The sequence below is a fragment of the Perognathus longimembris genome, chromosome 18 (assembly GCF_023159225.1).
Source record: "Perognathus longimembris pacificus isolate PPM17 chromosome 18, ASM2315922v1, whole genome shotgun sequence".
Taxonomy (NCBI): domain Eukaryota; kingdom Metazoa; phylum Chordata; class Mammalia; order Rodentia; family Heteromyidae; genus Perognathus; species Perognathus longimembris.
Genome location: NC_063178.1, coordinates 22,513,886 through 22,535,206, shown reverse-complemented (window position 1 = coordinate 22,535,206; position 21,321 = coordinate 22,513,886).

Sequence of the window (21,321 nt, the reverse complement as noted above, 5' to 3'; positions counted from 1 at the left end):
CAGTAGAGACCAGGTCTGTGAAACCAAAAACTTCTTCTCAAATGGTATTGCCCACAGATTTGGGTCAGCGACCCTACATTATGTAACTAAAACCAAACAATTACTCAATATATAAAGGTCAAAAATAGACCTCTCAGTGGAATACAATAGCTCAAAAGCTATGTATGTACGTTCATATAAGACAAGAATAAGCAAACCCTATTGCCAACGTTACATTTAAAGCCCTAGGCGAATTTCCTTTGGCGTAGGCCATGTGGCTACTGTATATGTTTTTGGTACACTGTGTATTGTATCTATGTCTACCTGACCGAGGGAAGGGAAAGAAAAACAGGGTGTAAGATATCACAAGAAATGCACTCACTGCCCTACTATGTAACTGTACCCCTTTTGCACAACACCTTGTCAAAAAATTTGTTTAATTAATAAATAAATTATTTTAAAAAAAAAAGAGTTGTAGATCTGGAAGACTGAGGTTCAAAACCAGTCTAGGCAGAAAAGTTCAAGAGACTTAATCTCCAATTAACCAGTGAAAGGCCAGATTAGAGGCGTGACTGAGTAAGCAGATCTAGCAAGTATGAGGCCCTGAGTTCAAACCCTGGTGCAGTTAAAACAAACAAAAAAATGAAGGAAGGAAGGAATTATGGAGTTTTGACTTGCCTGGGCCCTACCTGCCTCCATCTCTTTGTGGAGCCATGGTTCCAGTCTTGAGTAGGCTGCATCTCAGGCTGCTTCCTCCAGCCACCTGGAGGAAGCTGAGCAGCCCTGTGTGGAAATGATTGTGCACATCTGTTCTAGACTGATTGGGGATTACCTGAAGGACTGATGTCATCAGGCAGGAGTCTCTGTTCCACATGCCTTAGAACACAGGAGGGAAAATCAGCAGGCACTGCTTGTAAAAACTACACAGAAACCCCAAACTCAGAGATGTCTTAAATGGAAGGTTCGGGGTTGGGAGACGGCAGGGGTGGGGTGGGGGGGAGACATACATTAAACTATGACTTAGAGACCAAGCTGAGGTTAGACTCCAGGGAAATTAGGACATTTTGGAAAGAGTCACGTATACAGGGAGATTTGGAGTCATATATACTCTGGGTGTACACCCAGTCAAGAATTGGAAACGATTCTAAGAAGACCACAGTGTTTCATTGTAGATCCAACCCTAGGCCCAGAGAAATCCTGAGTGGTGAGTAGTACAAAGCTAACCTGAAAAGACTGGGAGAGGTGGGTGTTTTCATTTTGATATTTTTTTCTTTTCTTTTTTTGGTTTCTGCTTGTCTGTTTTCTTGCTTGGTTAGCTTTTGAAATTCCAGGAAATCGCTATTAAAACATTATCTGAATACAAGCTAAAGAGTAGAAACTTCAGCCAATGAGAAGACATGGTCTTGGTAAAAATTGATTATAAAAGTTTCTAAACCAATCTTACGATTACATTAAGGATTAAAAAAAAGAACAAGAAATAAGCTAATCATAGCAAATTTTACTTCCAGAGTTAATGTGTTTTGTGTGTGTATGTGTGTGTGTGTGTGTGTTTGTGTGTGCGCATTCCAGTACCAGGGCTTGAACTCACAGCCTGGGTGCTGTTCTTTAGCTTCTTCCTTCAAGTATGGTATTGTACCATTTGAGCCATAGCCCAACTTCTTTTTTTTTGTTGTTGGTGGCTAATTGGAGATAAGAGTGCCACAGACTTTTCTGCCTAGGATGCCTTTGAACTATGATCCTGAGATCTCAGGCTCTTGAATGGTTAGGATTATGAGTGTGAGCCACTGGTGCCTAATTGAGTTATTGCATTATAATAATCAAATACCCAATTTTTGACAAAAACAACAAAATCACAAAGCATGTGAGGAAGTAGTAATATAGGATTCATTCAAGTGAACCATTCTAATGAGCATTAATAACAGAATCCCTACATAAAGACTTTAAAACAGCTGTGTGCTTATAGAGCTAAAAGTTTAATACAGACAAAGAACTAAATGAAAGTAAGAAAGTGATAGGGCCCTAATCCAGATGTGGCTCACATTCCTTCTGTCACATGACAAGATCAGCAGTGTCCCTTGGTCACTGAGCAAGTGGAGAAATGTGCTCACAAACTCTGCCAAGTATTGAATGATCTATTGTACAAAAAGGAGCAAACAGCAAAAAGAACAGCATTAGTTTTTGCCACATTTCCCTTTAAACACTTCTACAATATTGCCTTTTAATTTCAAAAAGCTTGCTTACAATGTATCAAGCAACATGAGGGTTCATAAAAATTTCTCTTCCTACTTTTAGTTCTTATTACTGTGTGTGTGTGTGTGTGTGTGTGTGTGTGTGTGTGTGTGTGTGTGTGTGTGTTTCTTGGGTCTTGAACTGAGGTCTTGGGCACTGTCCCTGAGAGAGTTTGTGCTCAAGGAAGCATTCTTCCACTTGAGCCACAACTCCATTTCTAATATTTGGGTGATTAATTGGAAATAAGAGTCTCATGAACTTTTCTGTGTAGGCTGGCTTCAAACTACAATCCTCAGATCTCAGCTACTGAGTAGCTAGGATTACAGGTGTGAGCCACAGGCTCCAGCTTAATTATGTTTTTAAAGAATGAAATATTTCCACTTACAATATTTTCTTCTTGTTTGCAACATACATATTGATAGATACTTCTGTGACTCCTTTTCTTTTTAATAATTATAATAGCTCATAATATTGGAACACTTTATTTTCTTCTGTCCCCCAACTGAATTATCTTACTTTGGGGGGAGAACACCAGTTCTGGGGGGAGGCAGAGTTTCATAAAATTAAGAGCAGAGTAATACTCATCATATTACACAATTTGAACACAACTTACAGTACCACAAGACGAGCTAAAATATTTTTTCTATATATACTGAGCTATGTAATGCATACAGAAATATGAAATTACTTTTAACATTTCTTTTGATTAAAAAATAACGAATTATTTTTGGATCAGGCTTGATACAGATCACGTGTTAATAAATCCTTGTACAATGGTATTTAAAATGTATGTACATTTTAAGTGTACAAATGGGCGCTGGTGGCTCACTTCTGTAACTAGCTACTCAGGAGGCTGAGATCTGAGATCACAATTTGAAGCCAACCCTGGCAGGAAAGTCTGTGAGACTCCTACCTTCAATTAACTACAACAAAACAAACAACAAACAAACAAACAAAAAAAGCCAGAAATGGAGCTCTGGCTCAAGTGGTAGAGTGCTAGCCTTGTGCAAAAAAAAGTATCAAAGTCAGCCCCCAGGCCTTGAGTTTAAGCCCCAGGAGCACCCCCCCCCACACCCTCTGTATAATTTAAATCACATGGCAACTTAGTGGAAAGACCATCATTGGCAAATTGCAAATGCCCATGGCAATGGAATCAAAGTCCTTGCTGCTGGAAGGAACAGAGGATAAGAGGAGGGGCGGGGACACAGCAAGAGTTCCAGGAAGGCTTGGCCTGCTTTTGTAGAGAGGAAGCCTCTACCTTCTGCTTCAAGGTAGGGAAACAGTGAGGTCATCTCCCCAATACTGCCACACAGGCCATCCTTTACCCAGGGGATGTTAACTGGGTGAGGGGAATGGGGGTGTGTTTTACGGAAGGAGGAGTTCATGGGGCCCAAGTAGGGAAGAAGGCCCTGGGGAGAGGGCTCCAACTCCCCCAGCAGATGGAGTTCAGGGCTGTAGTTCCACTGGGGTGTTGGCTGTCTGTCTTTCATAGGTGCCTAAACGCTCAGATGAGGAGCCTGAGGCACTGTGAGTCTTGCCTGAGTCACTGGGGAAATCTGGGACAGGGTCCTTCCCCTCTTTCAGTCCTGCATATGGCCAGTATCTTCAGACTTATGGGGGTTAAATTGTCTTTTGTTTCTTCCAGTTTTCAGCCTGGTGCAGTTTGGCCAAATGTGAATGGAAGAAAGCAGGGGATAGGTAGCTCACATCTGTAATCCTAGCTCCTCAGGAGGGTAAGAACTGAACATCATGGTTCAAAGCCATCCTGGGCAAGAAAGTCTGCAAGACTCATTTCTAGTCAATCACCCAAAACAGCCAGAAATGGAGTTGTGGCTCAAGTGGTAGAGCACAAAAGTTCAGTGACAGTGCCTAGGTCCTGAATTCAAGCTCTAGGACCGGCACCAAAATAAATAAATAAATAAATACATAAAAAGAAAAGGGAAAGCCAAGAGGTCCCTTGAGTATTAGGACAGCAAGAGTTTAGGGGCCCCAGCAGGGGCCTGGGGGGTTTAGAGAAGCAGAATCTCCCTTCTGCTTCTTCTCTTCCTCCTGGAGTCTTCTCAGCTGTCCAGATACACAGGAACCATGCAAGGAAGTCTAAACCCGGTGGCAGACAGCACCCATCTCACAGCTGGTGCAGGCAGGGAGGGGGCTGGCAGTTCTCCTCCTCCTCTCAGGTCCAGCTGGTTCACACTGAGAATGGAGAGCCAGAGTCCCAAGGCCAGGTGTAACCATGTGGAGAACATGGTCTCCACGTGGGAACAGACCATCCCAGACCCCGGCAGCTCCTCCACTGTCAAGGGCACTGTTTTTCCTTTGTGGGAGCCCTGTGAGGTAGGTGCCCCTTCCCTCCCACGCTCCTCTCACTCAGCAGGGAAAAGAATGACCTTGGGGAAAGCAGGCTGCTTCTTTACGGGGCCTCCTGTTTTGCTATTGAGGTGTTCATTCTCAGGGTGCAGAGGGTACTGCCTCAGTGGCCACACCCCCTTCAGCGTTCACTTCCTGCTTTCTGGATTCCTGGAATCTTCACCCTTGAAATTTCTACCTCCTAGAAGGATGTCACCCCCAGCCCTCACCCACAATCACATCCGGGACATAGGTCAATAATCTGACCATTGCCCAAGGGAGTTTATTCCCAGTCAGTAAGAGAAGATAACCCACATGATGGATGAGAAGGCAATTGCTCCCATCTCTAGCATCTTATGCATTTCGTGCCTTTGGCAAATAACTGCTGCATGAGTATATCTAGCTTTATTATTATTGTTAAATGAATAATTCTACTACTGCTATCCTCACTCAGGCCCGTAGTCACTGAAGTTCCCCCACCCACCCCTGTAAGCGAGGAAAACACGAACCCCACACACAGCCCTGTGTTTCACCTTTTTATTAGCAAGTGGCTTTTCCTGTGTGGAGACACCTCATTGCTGTCAACTTCCCTTGTGTAACTTACACATATAGACCTGTTGTTTTTCTCATACTTGGGGAAGTACTGACCTCATGCCCTTCAAGGTGAAGACAGAGGCCAAAATAGTCTGGGATCTTTGCCCAGAAACTCAGTGAGCTGATGCCTCAAGAATATTTCTCAATTCAGAAAAGGAGGGAAAGAGACCATTTAGGAGAGCACGGGAGCGTTCTGAGACATGAACAGCTACTGTCTTGTTCTTCTGGGTTATCAGATTGTATGTGTGTGGGGAGTGATGGTGTCTTATTATTTCTGAATCTCCATTACCTCTGCAAGGCCTGCCTCAGAGAATGGGCTAGACAAAGAAACAACAAAGAGATCAGGGGTTAACAGACAGGCCACAAGCCAGGGGTGACTCGTCTGGAACATAGTGCTGTTTACTGATTTATTTGTTGCTTATTTGTTTACTTATTTATTTGTAGTCCTGGAGATGGAAACCAGGGCCTTGCACGTGCTGGGCAAATGCTATATCACTGGGCTTCATCCCCAATCCCTTATAGAGGGCCTTTTGTAATAAGAGATGTTCGAGTACAAGGGGCCTCTGTGGCACCCCTTCAGTCCTTAGGCTTTGGGGGATGTGGCCATTAGCTGTACATTTGCTTCACGGCTTCCCAGGCCAGGCCACGACTGGAGAAGGTTGCTGAGGTTGTACCAGGTGACAGTGAACAGAAAAGGCTCCATGGGTTGTGAGGTAGTAAGCTGGGCACTCCAGACCCTGCAGGCTCCCCGGGGCTTTTTATTTCTGTCCTGACAGCTTTGCTTTGGTGATTTAAAGCCACAAACCATAGCAACAGTTGCCAAGATAAACAAACAGCATTGAATGTCTGGATCACAGCTCGCCTCCTTCTGGGGATGGCCAAGCGGGACCCATGTTGGCCTAGATTTGGGGTGCAGATGGAGGTGGGGAACCTTGAAGGATTTGAGCTTATTGTACAGCAATGAGATGAGCAAGGCCATTTGTTATCTGTAATTAAATTGAGCTAATTTCATTTGGTGACACAGAGCCAGAGAATCAGGGTTCTGGAAAAAAACAACCATGTTATTATCTTATCTCAGTTTGTGCAAATGTCATCATAGTGCAGCTGGAATGGGAAGAAAGGACATTTTTGAGCTGTTCCTGGTTCCCTAAATGGATTGCATCTGATCCTTCAGCATTAAAGTCACTCGAATGCCAAGGTCTCTGGGAGCTGATGTAGATGAAATGTTACATTTATATAATCATTCTACAGACACACAGGAAAAGGTGTTTTGTGTTTTTTTTTCTGGATAAATCTAAGAACACAAGGAGGGTAGCTAAGGGATTAGAGACTCACAAGCCCTCTGGGATGTCAGCACACAAACTAGCTACAAACATCCATCTTTCTAGGTTTGCCCCAAGGGGAAATGACAGAGAAACGAGGAAAACCCCAGGCAACCAAGTTCCCCTTTTAGTCATTTGTCCTGGCGTGGTTCTGTGAACACAGGCAGCCCTCCCTCAGGACTGGGGAGGAGAAAAACAAATCAGTGAACCAAAGAAAATGACCTTATAATTCCTTTTAAGATAAGGATTTGAGACAGAAACCAAACTCAGACACTCATTACGAGCGGTCAAAATCAGAACAAATGCAGTCAATTCTTTACAAGAGTGATGAGGAAAACCCCTCTACTTCCTACCCCTTTCAAAAAAACCGTGAAGGGCAGTCTTCCAGAATTTTCTGAGCCTTTCTCAATATTCTGGGTAGGTGTCCGTAACTTCTCTCCCTTGATTGATTCTATCCTCAGCTTTGACCCCTGCCAGAGGCCTCTTCTTCACCTCAGACAACTTGCTGCCTGACTGATCTTGACCGAGGAATAGCCATGGGCAACGCTGAGGTCCCTCAATGGCCAGCCCTGTTTATCCCAGTTGGGCTTCTTGGAAGATGGGCTGGTGGCTAGAGCTCTGTCCTTCTATGGCAGCTGGACTGTCTTTAGTTCCTTTCCTTCGTGGTCTCTCTTCCCTCTGGCTCTCCACAGTGAGGACGAATGAGCTGCTTCCCCTCAATGCTGGGGATTTAAGGAGGTTCCCTTTGTGCATGTCTTGTCATGAGAGATTCCCAAAGCAGAAGGTCGCATGGATTTCTGCACAACCAGCACAGAATGGCTTTCTGAAGGTCCCACAGCCTTGCAGTCCCCATCATGGCAATGCGCAGATGCATCCTTCTGGTTTCTGTCCTGGAGTAGGATTCAGATCTCAGGCGTGACAGGGACCAGCTTCGCGAGGAGGTGTCTTAGGCCTACGGGCAGCATGTGGCATTTTTATGATGTGCTTTAATTCCTCTATGGAGGCAGTTTAGGGGACCACACTGGTTCCTTGTCATTGCCCTGTGCTTATGTCATTGAGAAAACAACGTACCTGCCTCCTTCCTCCCCCAGGCCAGCCCACACCCGGCCCTGCCTTCTCTCTGCCATGTCACATCGCCTTTCGCTCTTCTTCTGTCTTGATTTCACAGAAATGTACTTTAGGACTGGAGGGAATCTCAGACAGTAGTTTATATTTCTGTCATGCAGCACTGTTGTTTTCACATACATTTCCTCTTTTCATCACAAAGAGACTGCCTACCCCACCGAGGATGCTGAGGTCTGGAGCCCTGGTGTGACTTGGTGAAGGTCATGTGACTCCATTCCGTGAAGGTTCAAACCCAGAGTCCCCTTATCCTGTCTTCCTGCAGGCTAGCTCTAGCTTCCTGAGCTAGGAGAGTATCATGAACCAAGTAGCACCTCAGAGGGCCTTGGTCACCCAGTAAATGGTCTTTTGGACCATAATGTGTCCTCCTTAGGTGGTTTGCACAGGTGTGGGAGATGTTGGCAGCAGCAGCTGGTTCTCCCGAGGTGTATATCCTGGCTAGAGAATCATTTTGTTGTTGTTGTTGTTGTTTTTTAACCTTTTGTGCCAGTTCTGGAGTTTGGGCAAGTCTCTTAGCTTTTCACTCAAGTCTAGCACTTGACCACTTGAGTCACAGCTTCACTTCTGGCCTTTCGCTGGTTCATTGGAGATAAGAATCTCGTGAGCTTTCCTGCCAAGGCTGGCTTTGAACTGTGACCCTCAGATCTTAGCCTCCTGAGTAGCTAGAATTACAGGTATGAGTCACCAGCACCCCACTGGCTGGAGAATCTTGAAGCCTTTGTTTCATTGCCCCACGATGGGAATGTTAGGCAGAATAGGTTCTGCCATCCCAGGTCACCCACAGAGAGATGTGGCACAGTGATGTCAGTGGCCAATGACTCACCGTGGTCTCATTGTCACACCCCCGCAGCTCTTTATGCCACACGCCTGGTGGTTCAGATCCCCAGGGCCTGCACAAGCCCTCTTACACCAACAGACTGTGGCATAAACGCGGTGTGAGAGGGACGTCACCTGCATGCTTTACATAAAGCAGTAGGTGATGCCCAGGACTGTGCTGCTACAGGAGGCTGGAGGAGGGCAAGGAAGTTCTGATTGTGAGTGTTCACAAGCTCAAGGTTAAAGAAAGGTTACTTGTTTCTCCAAGTCAGGTAATACCTATGCATGGCTCTTTGTGGCTTGATAGACGTGAGTGTAACCTTCAAGGGTCATTTCACTTCGTGCCCCTGCCTTTCAAGAGGCCAAATCGAAGTCATCCAAACTGTGGGGAGAGTTTGACCTTCTTTTTAGAGGCCTGATCATTTGGGGACACAGAGGAAAGTCCCTGGTTTGTAGGACAGTTTTTGTTTTTTTTTTACAAGACAATATACATATTTTAATTGCCAACAGAAGTATCATGAAGTCCGTGTTTACATTAATTAACTTCTTAAACTTCCTTTTTCTTCCTTTACTAGGTACTTATTTTATAATATTGTTTTCAATGAGGAAGACAGACATATAATAGACTTTTTGTTATATCATTTGATTAAAATTATTTTTTTTACTCCACAACCATCATCAATGGCATAATCCAAAAAGCACAGCATAGTTGCAAAGTCTTGTGTAGGACGGTTTCTTGACGTCACAGGAGCTAGTGGTCGAGAGAAGGAGACAGGACCATGTACAGTCTGGGGTGTGTGTGTGTGTGTGTGTGTGTGTGTGTGTGTGTGTGTGACAATTTTCCATGAGAGGGCACACGAAGGTTGAGCAGGTCCTGGTAGGACAGAAACAACTGAGGGGGTGAAGGTTTTGGTTAAGTTGAGGATGACATGGTGGAGATGCGTTTTATGTCAAGGGAGGACTGCACTGAGCATGTGACGTGTGAGCTGGAGGCGGGATAAGTGTGGATGGAGGGCGGGGCAGGAAGCCTCAGCCAAGGCTTGTGCTTATTCTGAAGACCCCACTGTAACATCCTGGATCTTTCTTCCCCATCCCCAGCGTGGAGCCCCTGTCACTAGGGACAAGGGTGATGGTTTTGTCCAAACCCTGGAGAGAAGATGGTGGAGTTTCTCTACTTTATCCCAGAGCCAGAGGTTTGCGTACAGTGACAAGATGGTGTGTTGCTTGCCTATTCTCCAGATCCCTGACCTAGGAGGCTGGCATGTTTCCCTAGGGTTATTTAGTCAAGGAGACTGTTTGAAATAGTGTACCGATAAGAGACTCAGGGTATCAGTGAGCAGAGACAGCAGGGCGGGACCTCGGCTGCCGTCAGTACTCTCAGTGTGTATATGTGTGTGTATGTGTGTGCGTGTACATATGTATGTATATGTATACTATATATAAAAAATTGTATACAATTATATATAATATGTGATTAAATTTATAATACATGTCTAAGTATGTAATGTATTATAATTTCATGCAACATGAACATGTGTAATATGACATAAAATATATTTCTGTTATTTATATATTATACGATTATATATAATTCACAATTACGATATATAATATATTACAATTATATTATTACACTAATATAATATCATATTTAGTAAATATGATTGTATATACTATAATATGTAATACATGACATATTTCTATTATATATTTATATATTATATGGATATTTTTCTCTGTAGAAGTTCTTTGCCAGATATTTGCATACATTTTCTCTGTAGCTTGTCTTCTGATTATCTTCATGTTGTCTTTTAAAGAGCAAAAATTTACATTTGGGTGAATTCTAATCTTGCCTTTTAGTTTTTCTTTGATGGGTGGGTCAGGATTTTTAGCATCATATCTAAGAATTTTTGTTCTAGGCCCAGGTCACAAAAATCTTCAGCTGTGCTTTTTTGTTTCTACAAAGTTCATGGTTTTCCCCCATCCTCTAATCATCTGTCAGATGCATCTGATTCTTCAGTGAGAGCTGGAGCTGAGCTGCATTTCCTGTGGGCTGAGTTGTGCAGCGGTGGTCAGGTGACGAGCCGGTAGTTAGGAGAGTTCCGGTCTGTGAGTGTTCCTTCCTGCGAGGCCAAGTCCACTGTCAGCAAGGCTGGCAAGGCTTCCAGCTCTAGTACAGGCTTGGGTTGGCCTCCTTCTGCAATTCATGACACACAGCTTTACCAGCCAGCGGTGCAGTGCTGCTCTCTTGTTTTTACTTTTTTCCTCCTCAGTCTAGAATCCTGCCAACTGCTCGCTTCACAGACGCCCATCTATCTGCATATACCGAATGAATTTGATATATGCAGATCAATATATGGTTTGACCGTAAGGTTTGGGGATGTGTATGTCTACGTAACAGATGCCATTAGAATACACAATATAGACTACATGTTGTTCCTCATTAGCCATGTATAGTGAATGCCATGCTGTACAGACACGAGTGCAGCATTTCATCAATCCCTGCCGTGGGTTCCTGCCGCACTGCGCTCTGATCATTTTGGCCTTGATTTATACGGAATAAACCCATGCCGCTTAGCGGATAGTACATCATCATTTCACACGCTGCACCTCCATGTGTTCAGACTTTCAGCTCTACTCCCTTCTATGCATCTGTGTGAAACAGATATTATATGGATTTCTGATTCTATTTCTTTTGCTTTTCCCTACTCAGCACTCCTTCTGTTATACCGGGGTAGCGTCCAATGCCGAACAGCACTTAATAATATACATTCCACATAGTTTCTTGTTTATTCTTATAGTAATAAGCACTTAGACTTCTGAGCTTCCTGACATTTCAAACTGCCTCCTTCTTGCCATCACAAAGTACCTATGTGGGTTTTGCTGTGGCTTATATCATTGGAGGGGGTTGTTTCACTATCATTTGATTTAATCTACCTTAACCTACCCCCATCTGATGAATAGCATCTAATTATTATTTCTACTTAGAGATGAGTTTGTCTACCTCCTGCTTCTCTTCTTCCTCCTCTTTCTCTCCTTTTTCTTCCTCCTCCTCTTTGTAGTCTTCCTCCCTCTTTTCCTCCTCTTTGTTTACACCCTTCTCTTCTCCCTCCATCCCCTTCTCCTCCCCCTCCTTCTCCCAGAGAGCCTCTCAATCTGCATCCCAGGTTGTCCTCAGACCTGGAATCCTCTTGCTTATTTCCCAAGCAGCCAGAATAACAGGTATGTGCCACTACGCCTGGCTTTCTCTTCATTTGTACCCTGCATAACACTTACCGAGCATTTTAACCATTCTCCTGCAGCCTCCTGGAACCAGCTGTACCTGCAGATGTAGTTTTGCATGCTGAGCCCTTTTTGAAGCACGGGCCATCCAGAAGTAGCAGGGAAGGCTTTAACATCTTCCTGACCTGGTGGTGACCTTCTGGAATCTGGTTGTAAGTTCCTTTGGTTTTCAGCTTCACAGCAAAGCTTCCTACTCTGCATTTCCTACCAGTCCTCATCTCCAGAAGCCCCGGGGTTAACTACTTTCTTGCCTTGTTTGTATCACCTTGTGCTTTCGGATGTGATTTTGACTCTATCCAGAGCAGTTTCACACACAGATGGGCACATTGGCTCTTCTTTTCCTGAGCATTCTGTAGTGTTGATTCATTCACACTGAACTGAGAGCCAGCAGCATGATAACTTATGCCCGGTGTGAGCTTATTTAACACGGGTGCTTTTTCTGTCAGGTACAACTCAACTTCCTTGCTCAGGGATACAAGCTAGCACTTCAGCGCTGTGCTCACGGCCCATTTTAAAGAGCGAGATCACCAAATAATAGCCCAGGAATGTGAAAGGTGCAGCCTCTAAGTGGTCCAGGAATATAACACTTGTTTTACAGTGTGCGAGCTGAAGCAAAAATGAGAGGGCCACCTTGTTTCTCCGCAGCTGGGATGAGATGTGTCAGCTCACTCAAAGGTTTCTCTCTTCTGTTCGCTTCTAGGAATGGCTCTGGCACCCCATAAATATGGATTCCCCAAATCTAATACACTTAGCAGTACGTGATTTCACAAGTACAGAAAGCCCACAGAACAAGAGATGGCCTGTACTGGTTTTTGAGCTCTTTTCTAGTCTCACACTGCCACCGAATTTTTATTACTACAATCTTGCATTGTGCTAATATCCATCAGAACACATTCCTTCTCTTTCTGCTTTCCTCTTCAGAATTGGCCTTCCTGTTTTAGGGACTTTCTCCTGCACATTTAATAATGTAGTTTCTGAATCCTTCAATTAATCCACCTGGAATAATGTGAGGTGTCATATTAAGTTTATAGATGAATTAGGGAACAACTGACTTTCAAATGTTACATGTTACATTATCTATCTAGAAACATGGTATACCTCACCATTTATTCAGATTTCCTTTTGCACTAACGTATTTACATCATTTGTCCATATTATTTCTTAATTAAATTCTTTTTTTTTTTTTTTTGCCAATTCTGGGGCTTGAACTCAGGGCCTGAGCACTGTCCCAGGCTTCTTTTTGCTCAAGGCTAGTACTCTACCACTTGAGCCACAGCGCCACTTCTGGCTGTTTTTTTTTTTAATATATATATGTTGTGCTGAGGAATTGAACCCAGGGCTTCATGTATACGAGGCAAGCACTCTACCACTAGGCCACATTCCCAGCCCTTAGTTAAATTTTTAAGTATGTCACAAACTTTGTAACTTGTGAATGACATCTTGCTTTTGATTGTATGTCTAAGTTAGTTATGGTGAAGAACAATACCATTAATTTTTGTGAGTTGATCGTATGTGTGTGTGTGTGTGTGTGTGTGTGTGTGTGTGTGTGTGTGTGTTCTGTTCTTGGGGTTTATACTCACAGTCTCAAACTCTCACTAAACTTTTTCATTTATGGCTGGTGCTGTACCATATAAGCCATGCTTCTACATCTTGCTTTTGCCTAGTTAACTGGAGAGCTTGAGGATTTACCTTCGTGGGCTGGCTTTGAAGCTTGATCCTTAGATCTCAGCTTCCTGAGTAGCTAGGATTGTAGGCAGGAACTACTGGTACCTGTCCGTGAGTTGATATTTTATCCTGCAATATTAGTAAATTCTTTTTAATTCCACTGGTTCATGCAATGATCCTGTTGTATACTATAATTTTGTTCAAAATGTTGTTAAAAACATCAGTTCTGTAAAAATGAAGGAAAGGTACAGAAATATTCCATATACCCCCCCCCCCCAACTACCACACACGCAACGTTATCTCCACTAGTAACACTCCCCATCAGAGCTTAGGACAATCGGTGGGCCTACATGGACCCAGCAGCGCCTCTCAAAGTCCTAAGTGTACATTAGAGCAAATGTGTTGGTGTTGCTCATTTTATGGGATCACACAAATGCATGATGGCATGGACCCACCATTCTAGCATCATTCATACAGAGTACTTTCACTGCCTCCAGAATATTCTGTGCTCTTCCTACATGCCACTCCCTCCCATGATTCCTGGCGGCCACTGATCTTACTGTTTCTATAGATTTTCTTTTTACCAGGATACCACATAGGTGAAATCACACTATATGTGCCCTTGTCGGCTGACCATCTTCTTTCACTTAGTAAGATGCATTTAAGTTCCCCTCATGCCTTTCTGTGGCTTGATAGATCATTGCTTTTTCGTGCTGAGTAATATTCTATTGTCTGGGTGCATAACACATCATCCATTCACTTACTAAAAGGCATTTTAGTTGCTTCCAAGGTTTGGCAACTATGACTAAGCTGCTATATCTTGTGCAGGCTTTTGTGTGGACATACATTCTCAGCTCATTTCGGGAAAAAGCAGGAGGGCATTTTATGAATCATAGAGTATATTCAGAGGTTATTTTTTCCTTTCCTTTTTCTTTTTGGTACTGGGCTTTGAACTCAGGGATTGGTTGCCAGACAGGTATTGCAGCACTTGGGTCGGGCTGCCAGGCCTTTTGAGTTGTTTTTCAGGTAGGCTTTTACATCCAGGACCAGCTTTAGACTACGATTCTCCTACCTCTGGCTTGTTGCACAGCTTGCACAAGGATCCCAGTGCATAATCCCACACCAGATGCATTGTGTGAGATGAGTTCTTCATAATTTCTGCCCAGGTTGGCTTTGAGCCACGGTCTTCCTGACCTCTTATCCCGAGTAGATGGGATTAGAGGCAAGAGTTACTGTGTCTAGCCAAATAAGTTTATTGAATATTCTCTCTCTCTCTCTCTTTCTCTCTCTCTCTCTTTTATTTTTGCTTTTTTTGGAGACCAGGGTTTGGACTAGGTATCTGATGCTTCTGCTCATTGGCTGGCATCCTACCACCTGTTCATGTCCTCACTCCTCAATTGGTCGTCGTGAGGTGGCAGTGCCATTTTGCATTCTCACCAACTATGACTATGAGTTATTATTGATCAGCATCACAACCAGGGTTTAGTATTGTCCATGTTCCAGATTTTGGCCATTTTAGTCAGCGTGCTTTGGTATCTCATGGTTTTAATTTGCATTTCTCTGGTGACATATGGCGAGGAGCAGCTTTTCATATGCTTATTTGCCATCTGTATATCTTCTTTAGAGAGGTTTCTGTGTAGGTTTTAGGCTCATTTGAGATATTAGGTTGCTTCTTACTGTTGAGCTTTAAAGGCCTGTGTGTATTTTAGAAATGGCTCCTTATTAGCTATGTCTTTGGAAAGCATTTTCTCTTAGTTTGTAGCTTTTCATTCCATTCTTTAGCAGAGGAGAACTTTTCAATTTTAATGAAATCCAGCTTACCAAGTCTCTCTTTTATAGATGTGGTGTTATAACTAAAAGACCTCCCAAAGCCCAAGGCAAAACAGAATTTCTCTTCTGTTATCTTTTCTGAGCTTTATTATTCTTCAGAATTTTATGTTTAGTTTTGGTGAATGTATTTCATTTTTTTCTAGACTTTCTACATCTGCAAAAGCTAGATTCTTTTTTTTTTTTTTTTTTTTTTGGCCAGTCCTGGGCCTTGGACTTAGGGCCCGAGCACCATCCCTGGCTTCTTCCCGCTCAAGGCTAGCACTCTGCCACTTGAGCCACAGCGCCGCTTCTGGCCGTTTTCTGTATGTGTGGTGCTGGGAAATTGAACCCAGGGCCTCGTGTATCCGAGGCAAGCACTCTTGCCACTAGGCTATATCCCCAGCCCGAAAGCTAGATTCTTGTTGCTCTTACCGTACTTCCTTTCTCCCTTCACTTAGCATTTCTGTGATTTTCATCCTCTTTTTATTGGAGTGGTTGTGTAAGAGCTTTGTCTATCTGATTAGACAGAGTCATCTTCAAAGATACTTTTACTGGACAAAACAGAACAAATATATTTTTTGATTGGCAAAATGTTTCCCATTATTAGGTAGTCTTGATTTACTTTTCAGGTTTGGGGGCATGCTTATTTATTTAGAATTTTCCAAGTCAGACAACTTCTTGGGAATAAGAGTTTGAAAGCACATGCCTTAACCATAAATATAATAACAACGACAATTGAGATCTCTTACCTGAGGGAGATTTGTTTCAGGGAAAATTAGACTGCTACCAACTAATCACTCCAACACAAAAAGCCCAACTAAAATCTAAGGCATGCCTAATCGTCCTTGTAAAAATCTAAGATCTAAAGACTGGAAGAGACAATCATAGAATTACGAGTTCAGTCGCGCTGTGAGGATTCGGCTAATCAAGTGGCAGGCATTCACCCGGTGCAGAGGGGCGGGGATAGTATTGTACGGAGAAGGCAAGCCATGGACGAGGGTTCTGGGTCAGTAAGCGAGCGTGACTGACAGCTGGACTGGCTTCAGATCTCCATCCTCAGATGGAAGCCTCTGGAGTAGCCACAATGACCAGCGTGAGCCCCTGGCACCCAGCAGTTTCTTGATCTTTAACGTGGAACTAAGTCGTGGGACTCAGCAGCTATGGGTTCACTGCAATCAGTTCTGACCGTAACTACCAGAAGTCAGCGCAGACCCCACAACCAAGGACATGGTGCCACGACACTGCCCCCACTTAGGACATCAGCAGCCAACGGGGGGTGGGGGGGCACCCAGGCCACCCACACTACTTCCTACATGACTATCATCGGGCTTTCCATAACCACGTTAGGGTTTACTCATTTGCTAGAGCAACTCCAGAAGGCAAGAAAGCTCTTGACTGCTAACAGTGAGTTTCTCATTCTCAAGGGACAGCCCACGTGGAAGGGGTGGGTGGGTAAGGATCACAGAGGGTACCTCGAGCCATGTCTAGTCTGCTCACACCATCCAGGCCTTGCTCAGGCTTTTATCAAAGCTTCATTACGTAGGCACGCTTGATTACATCACTGGCCACTGGTCACTGGCCGAGGTCCAGGGCTGCTCCTGCTCTCAAGGTAAGCAGGGAGGAGCTATAGGCATGGACTTTCTGGCATGGCTACTTCCTCTCTTGAAACACCTAAGGGACCATCATGAGTCACCCTGTTAGCATAAGGTCAGCTCTGATGAAGGTCACTGTGAATGATGTAGTATGCTGCTCTCACTCAAGAAATTGCCAAGGGAGTAAGGGGCCCAGGTGCGACAGATGTCTTGTTACAACACAGAGACTTCCCTTCAAATGTTATGAGGATGAAGGCATTCATAGAGGCAATTGAGTCAGCCCAGCCCCTGAGGAAAGTAACGCCTCAATGTTAGCAAAAGAATCTGGAGTCTACGTCAAAGTGGAACTGGGATCAGAGTCGTCCCTGGAGAAAATGCCCAGGGCAGCAAGTGGAAGAGGCAGGAGAGGACACTCACTGTTAGAACTGCACACCTTTGCTCCGCTAAGCCCCAGGAGAAAACCTATTAGTAGCCAAGATTACTGACACGACTCACTGGTGCCTACTCCTGAGGGCGCCTACTGCCTATTTTACTTTGGCTTGAAAACATGTAGAGGCAAGTTAGATAAATGATACTCACAAAATACTCCGCTTGAAGCCTTAATTTTCAAAGGCAAACTGAGGAATGTGTAGTTGCTAAATGAGGTAATTGGTTGTATGTGATTCCCTTGTTATAGGTAAGTTTTCAGTGGAAAATGTGTTTTCTAAGAATTAGTTTTAGGATGATTGGCTTTTGTGTCCTAGAGGAGTCATAGTTTTGATCCAATGATTTCTGTGTAACATTCATAGCGTTGCTTGAGTTCAGAGGATCTGCTTCCTCACAATTGTGGAGACTGAGTCCAGATGCTGATTGTCTTAATACAAGCTACTTGTTGTTTAAAGACCAACTGTACAATAAAATTCAAGTAATCTAAAAACTAATTTGTTTTGGAAAATAATACGCTGTGTAGCAACTGTCCCAGTCATAGTATGGTTTTCATTCATGTTGCTTACTACTTACTGATGAATGGTTTTTCCATTAAATGGGTAACAAGTAGTTTATTCATTCACTGGGTAGGGATTTAGGCTATCTCCAGATTGGTTATCCAAACACCTTAATGTAAACTTCAAGTGGCCATATATTAAAAAAAAATCTATCTTGGGTATTCCTTGTTGTATGTTAAGTACATATTTAACTTTCTAAGTCAGACATAGTATTTTCTGAAGTAGTGGTAACCATTTTTAAAATTCCACCAGCAATTAGAACAGTTGCAGTTTCTCTATCCTGACCAACAGTTGTTACTACTGATAGCCTAGTTTTAAATTTCAGGTCTTCTCTTGGGTTATCAGTGATAGCACATTGTGATTTTTGTTTTCCTAATGACTAGTGTTGTTCATCTTTCCAATTATTTATTTATTTCTTATCCACATAGCTTACTTAGTACAGTGCCTTTACATTTTGTCCAATTAAAAATGGTATTACTGAGTGGTAAGAGTCCTTTATTACATTTTATGTACTAAAAACATGCTTTTTACACATACTTTTTACAGCTTGAGATATAATTCACACATCATAGTTACCCATTTAAAATACATAATTACATGGATAAGTATATATAGAGTTGTGCAAATATCACAATCTGTCTCCACATTTTTGTTAACCTCAAAGGAGTCTGTACTTATTAGCAATTACTTTGCACTCTTTTCTGCCTTCTGTCCTAAGCAGTCACTAATCCACTATTTTTATATATAGAATTGCTCCTTTTGGACACTTAATATAAATGGAATCATAAAATACCTAGTCTTGGTACTGATTTCTTTTACTTAATATATTTCAAAATTCATCTATGCTTGTTGCATGTATCCAAAGTTCATTCTTTTGAAGTGTTTAGTATAATTCTGTTGTATATGTAATACCACATTTTGTTTGCAATCTGCTGATGACAATTTAGGTTGTTTCTAGTTTTTGGCTATTATTATAAATAATGTGATGACCATTCCCCAATAGATTTTTATGTGATATATTTTATCTTGGCATATACAGGCATGTTTTGCTAATGTTTACTCCCTGTCTGTTGTCTTTTCTTAATGATTTTTGAAGAGAGAAAGTTTTAAAATTTGACAAAATCCAATCTATCCTTTCTTTCTCTAATTCATGCCTTTTGTCTTATCTAGAAAATCCTATCCTAAGTAAAGGTCACACACAAAAAAAACCTTTTATGTTTTCTTTTAGAAGTTTTATTTTTTAAGTTCATCCTCATGTTTAGATTCACAGTCCACTCTGAATCAATTCCTGCAAATGATGTTAAAAGCAAGTTCATTCTCTTGCATCTGTAGTTATCAACATTTTCCACAATCATCTCATCATTGTACTATCTTGGTATCTTTGGTAAAAATCAATTGACAATCTATATATAAGCTTTTTTAAATTAACTTTTAGTTCTGTTGCCTTAACCAATGCATATTTTCATGTTCAAATGATAGCATAATAAAAATTAATTATAACAATTCTAGAAACCAACTTGTATAAGTTTTCCAAAAATTTCAATGCTGGTTTGCTTACTGTAAATCATTTGTATTCCTATATAATGTAGAATCAGCCTACCAATTTCTGTAAATATGTGGCTGAAATTTTGACTGAAGATGCATTAAATCAGTAGATTGAATTTGGGGCAGAATTCATCTTTGTGGTAAAATCTTCTTATCCATGAATATGGGACATCTTTATTTTCTTTGCACCTTTCTTTCTGCAATATTTTATAATAGTGCACGGTTTCTTTGCATTTTGTTAAATTATGCCTAAATATTTCATATTTTTATGGTATACATTTTAAGTATAAAATTTTATTTCTCCGAATACTATTTGGTAAGATATTTGCATGATCTTGTATCCTGTAATCTTCCACTTACTTTTCTAGTTGATCCTTCTTCAGTATTTGCTTTCTTCAAATAAACATGTTGTCAGCATATGAAGTTTTAGTTCTCTTTTACTCTTATTTATGTCTTTAGTCATTTTAGAAAAGGTAGGATGCTCAATACTTAAGAAAAGCATGAGAAAACACTTTGCCTCTCATAGCTACAATGCTATCTGTTGGATTTTTATAGATGTTCTTAACTAGATGGAGATTATCTTTTACTTCTAGATTACTGACAATTTTTATAACTTGGTGTTGGATTTTTCAGGTGCATTTCCTAAACCTATTGTGATAATTGTATGCTTTAAAAAATTATATTCTACAAATGTGGTGAATTACACTAATCGACTCTGCTGGATGAACCTTGTTTTCCTGGCACGAATCCTACTTTATTATGATGTATTTTTCCTTTTGGTAAATGTGTTCAAACTAGCTTCCTAATATTTTGCTAAAGAGTTTAGATTGTATGCTCATGAGGGATATAATTAGCATGTCGTTTTGTTTCTTGAAGTGACATTGCTAGTTTTGATATCAGGCTAGTCCTGGTTTCACAGACTGAGGCAGAACATATTTTTTCTTCTTTTTTCTAAATGAATACTCGTAGAATTGGTTCAACATATTGTATAAACAGCTCGTGGAATTCGCCAGTAGAATTATCTGGGCTGAAACATTTTTGTGGGAACATGGCTGTTGTTGTTTTTCCTAACTAGAAATGTTGTTACTGGACTTTCTGTGCTATCTATTTTTTCAAGAATGAGTTTTTAAGAATGACCCAAGAAATGTATCATTTTCATCCAGTGTATCTAATTTATTGGAATAAAGTCATTATTTCCTGATTATCCTTTTATTATAAGATCTGTAAGGTTGTCTGTTTTCTTTTTTTTTTTTTTTTTGGCCAGTCCTGGGCCTTGGACTCAGGGCCTGAGCACTGTCGCTGGCTTCTTCCCGCTCAAGGCTAGCACTCCGCCACTTGAGCCACAGCGCCGCTTCTGGCCGTTTTCTGTATATGTGGTGCTGGGGAATCGAACCTAGGGCCTCGTGTATCCGAGGCAGGCACTCTTGCCACTAGGCTATATCCCCAGCCCCTGTTTTCTTTCTTGATATTGGTAATTTGTGCCTCTTCTTTTTCTCTTCAGTCTGTTTGGCTAGATGTTTATTAATCGTTTCAAAGTCAAACCCGACTTATTTCCTATGTAATTGCTTTTCTTTTTTCCTCACCACTGCTTTTCTTCTGCTTGCTTTTGTTTTAATTTTGCTCTTTTTCTAGTTTCGTAAGGTAGAAGTTTAGATTTTCTTTTTTTTTTTTTTTTTTTAATTTTTTTTTTTTGGCCAGTCCTGGGCCTTGGACTCAGGGCCTGAGCACTGTCCCTGGCTTCTTCCCGCTCAAGGCTAGCACTCTGCCTCTTGAGCCACAGCGCCGCTTCTGGCCGTTTTCTGTATATGTGGTGCTGGGGAATCGAACCTAGGGCCTCGGGTATCCGAGGCAGGCACTCTTGCCACTAGGCTATATCCCCAGCCCCTAGATTTTCTTATACGTACTGTTTTAGCTGCATACCACAAATTCTAATATTACTCTAATTTAATTTAGGTAATCGTATTTTAGAATCTCTTCTTCCCATCTATGGACTACTTACTGTGTTGTTGACTTTCCAAGCGTTTAGGGGATTTATAG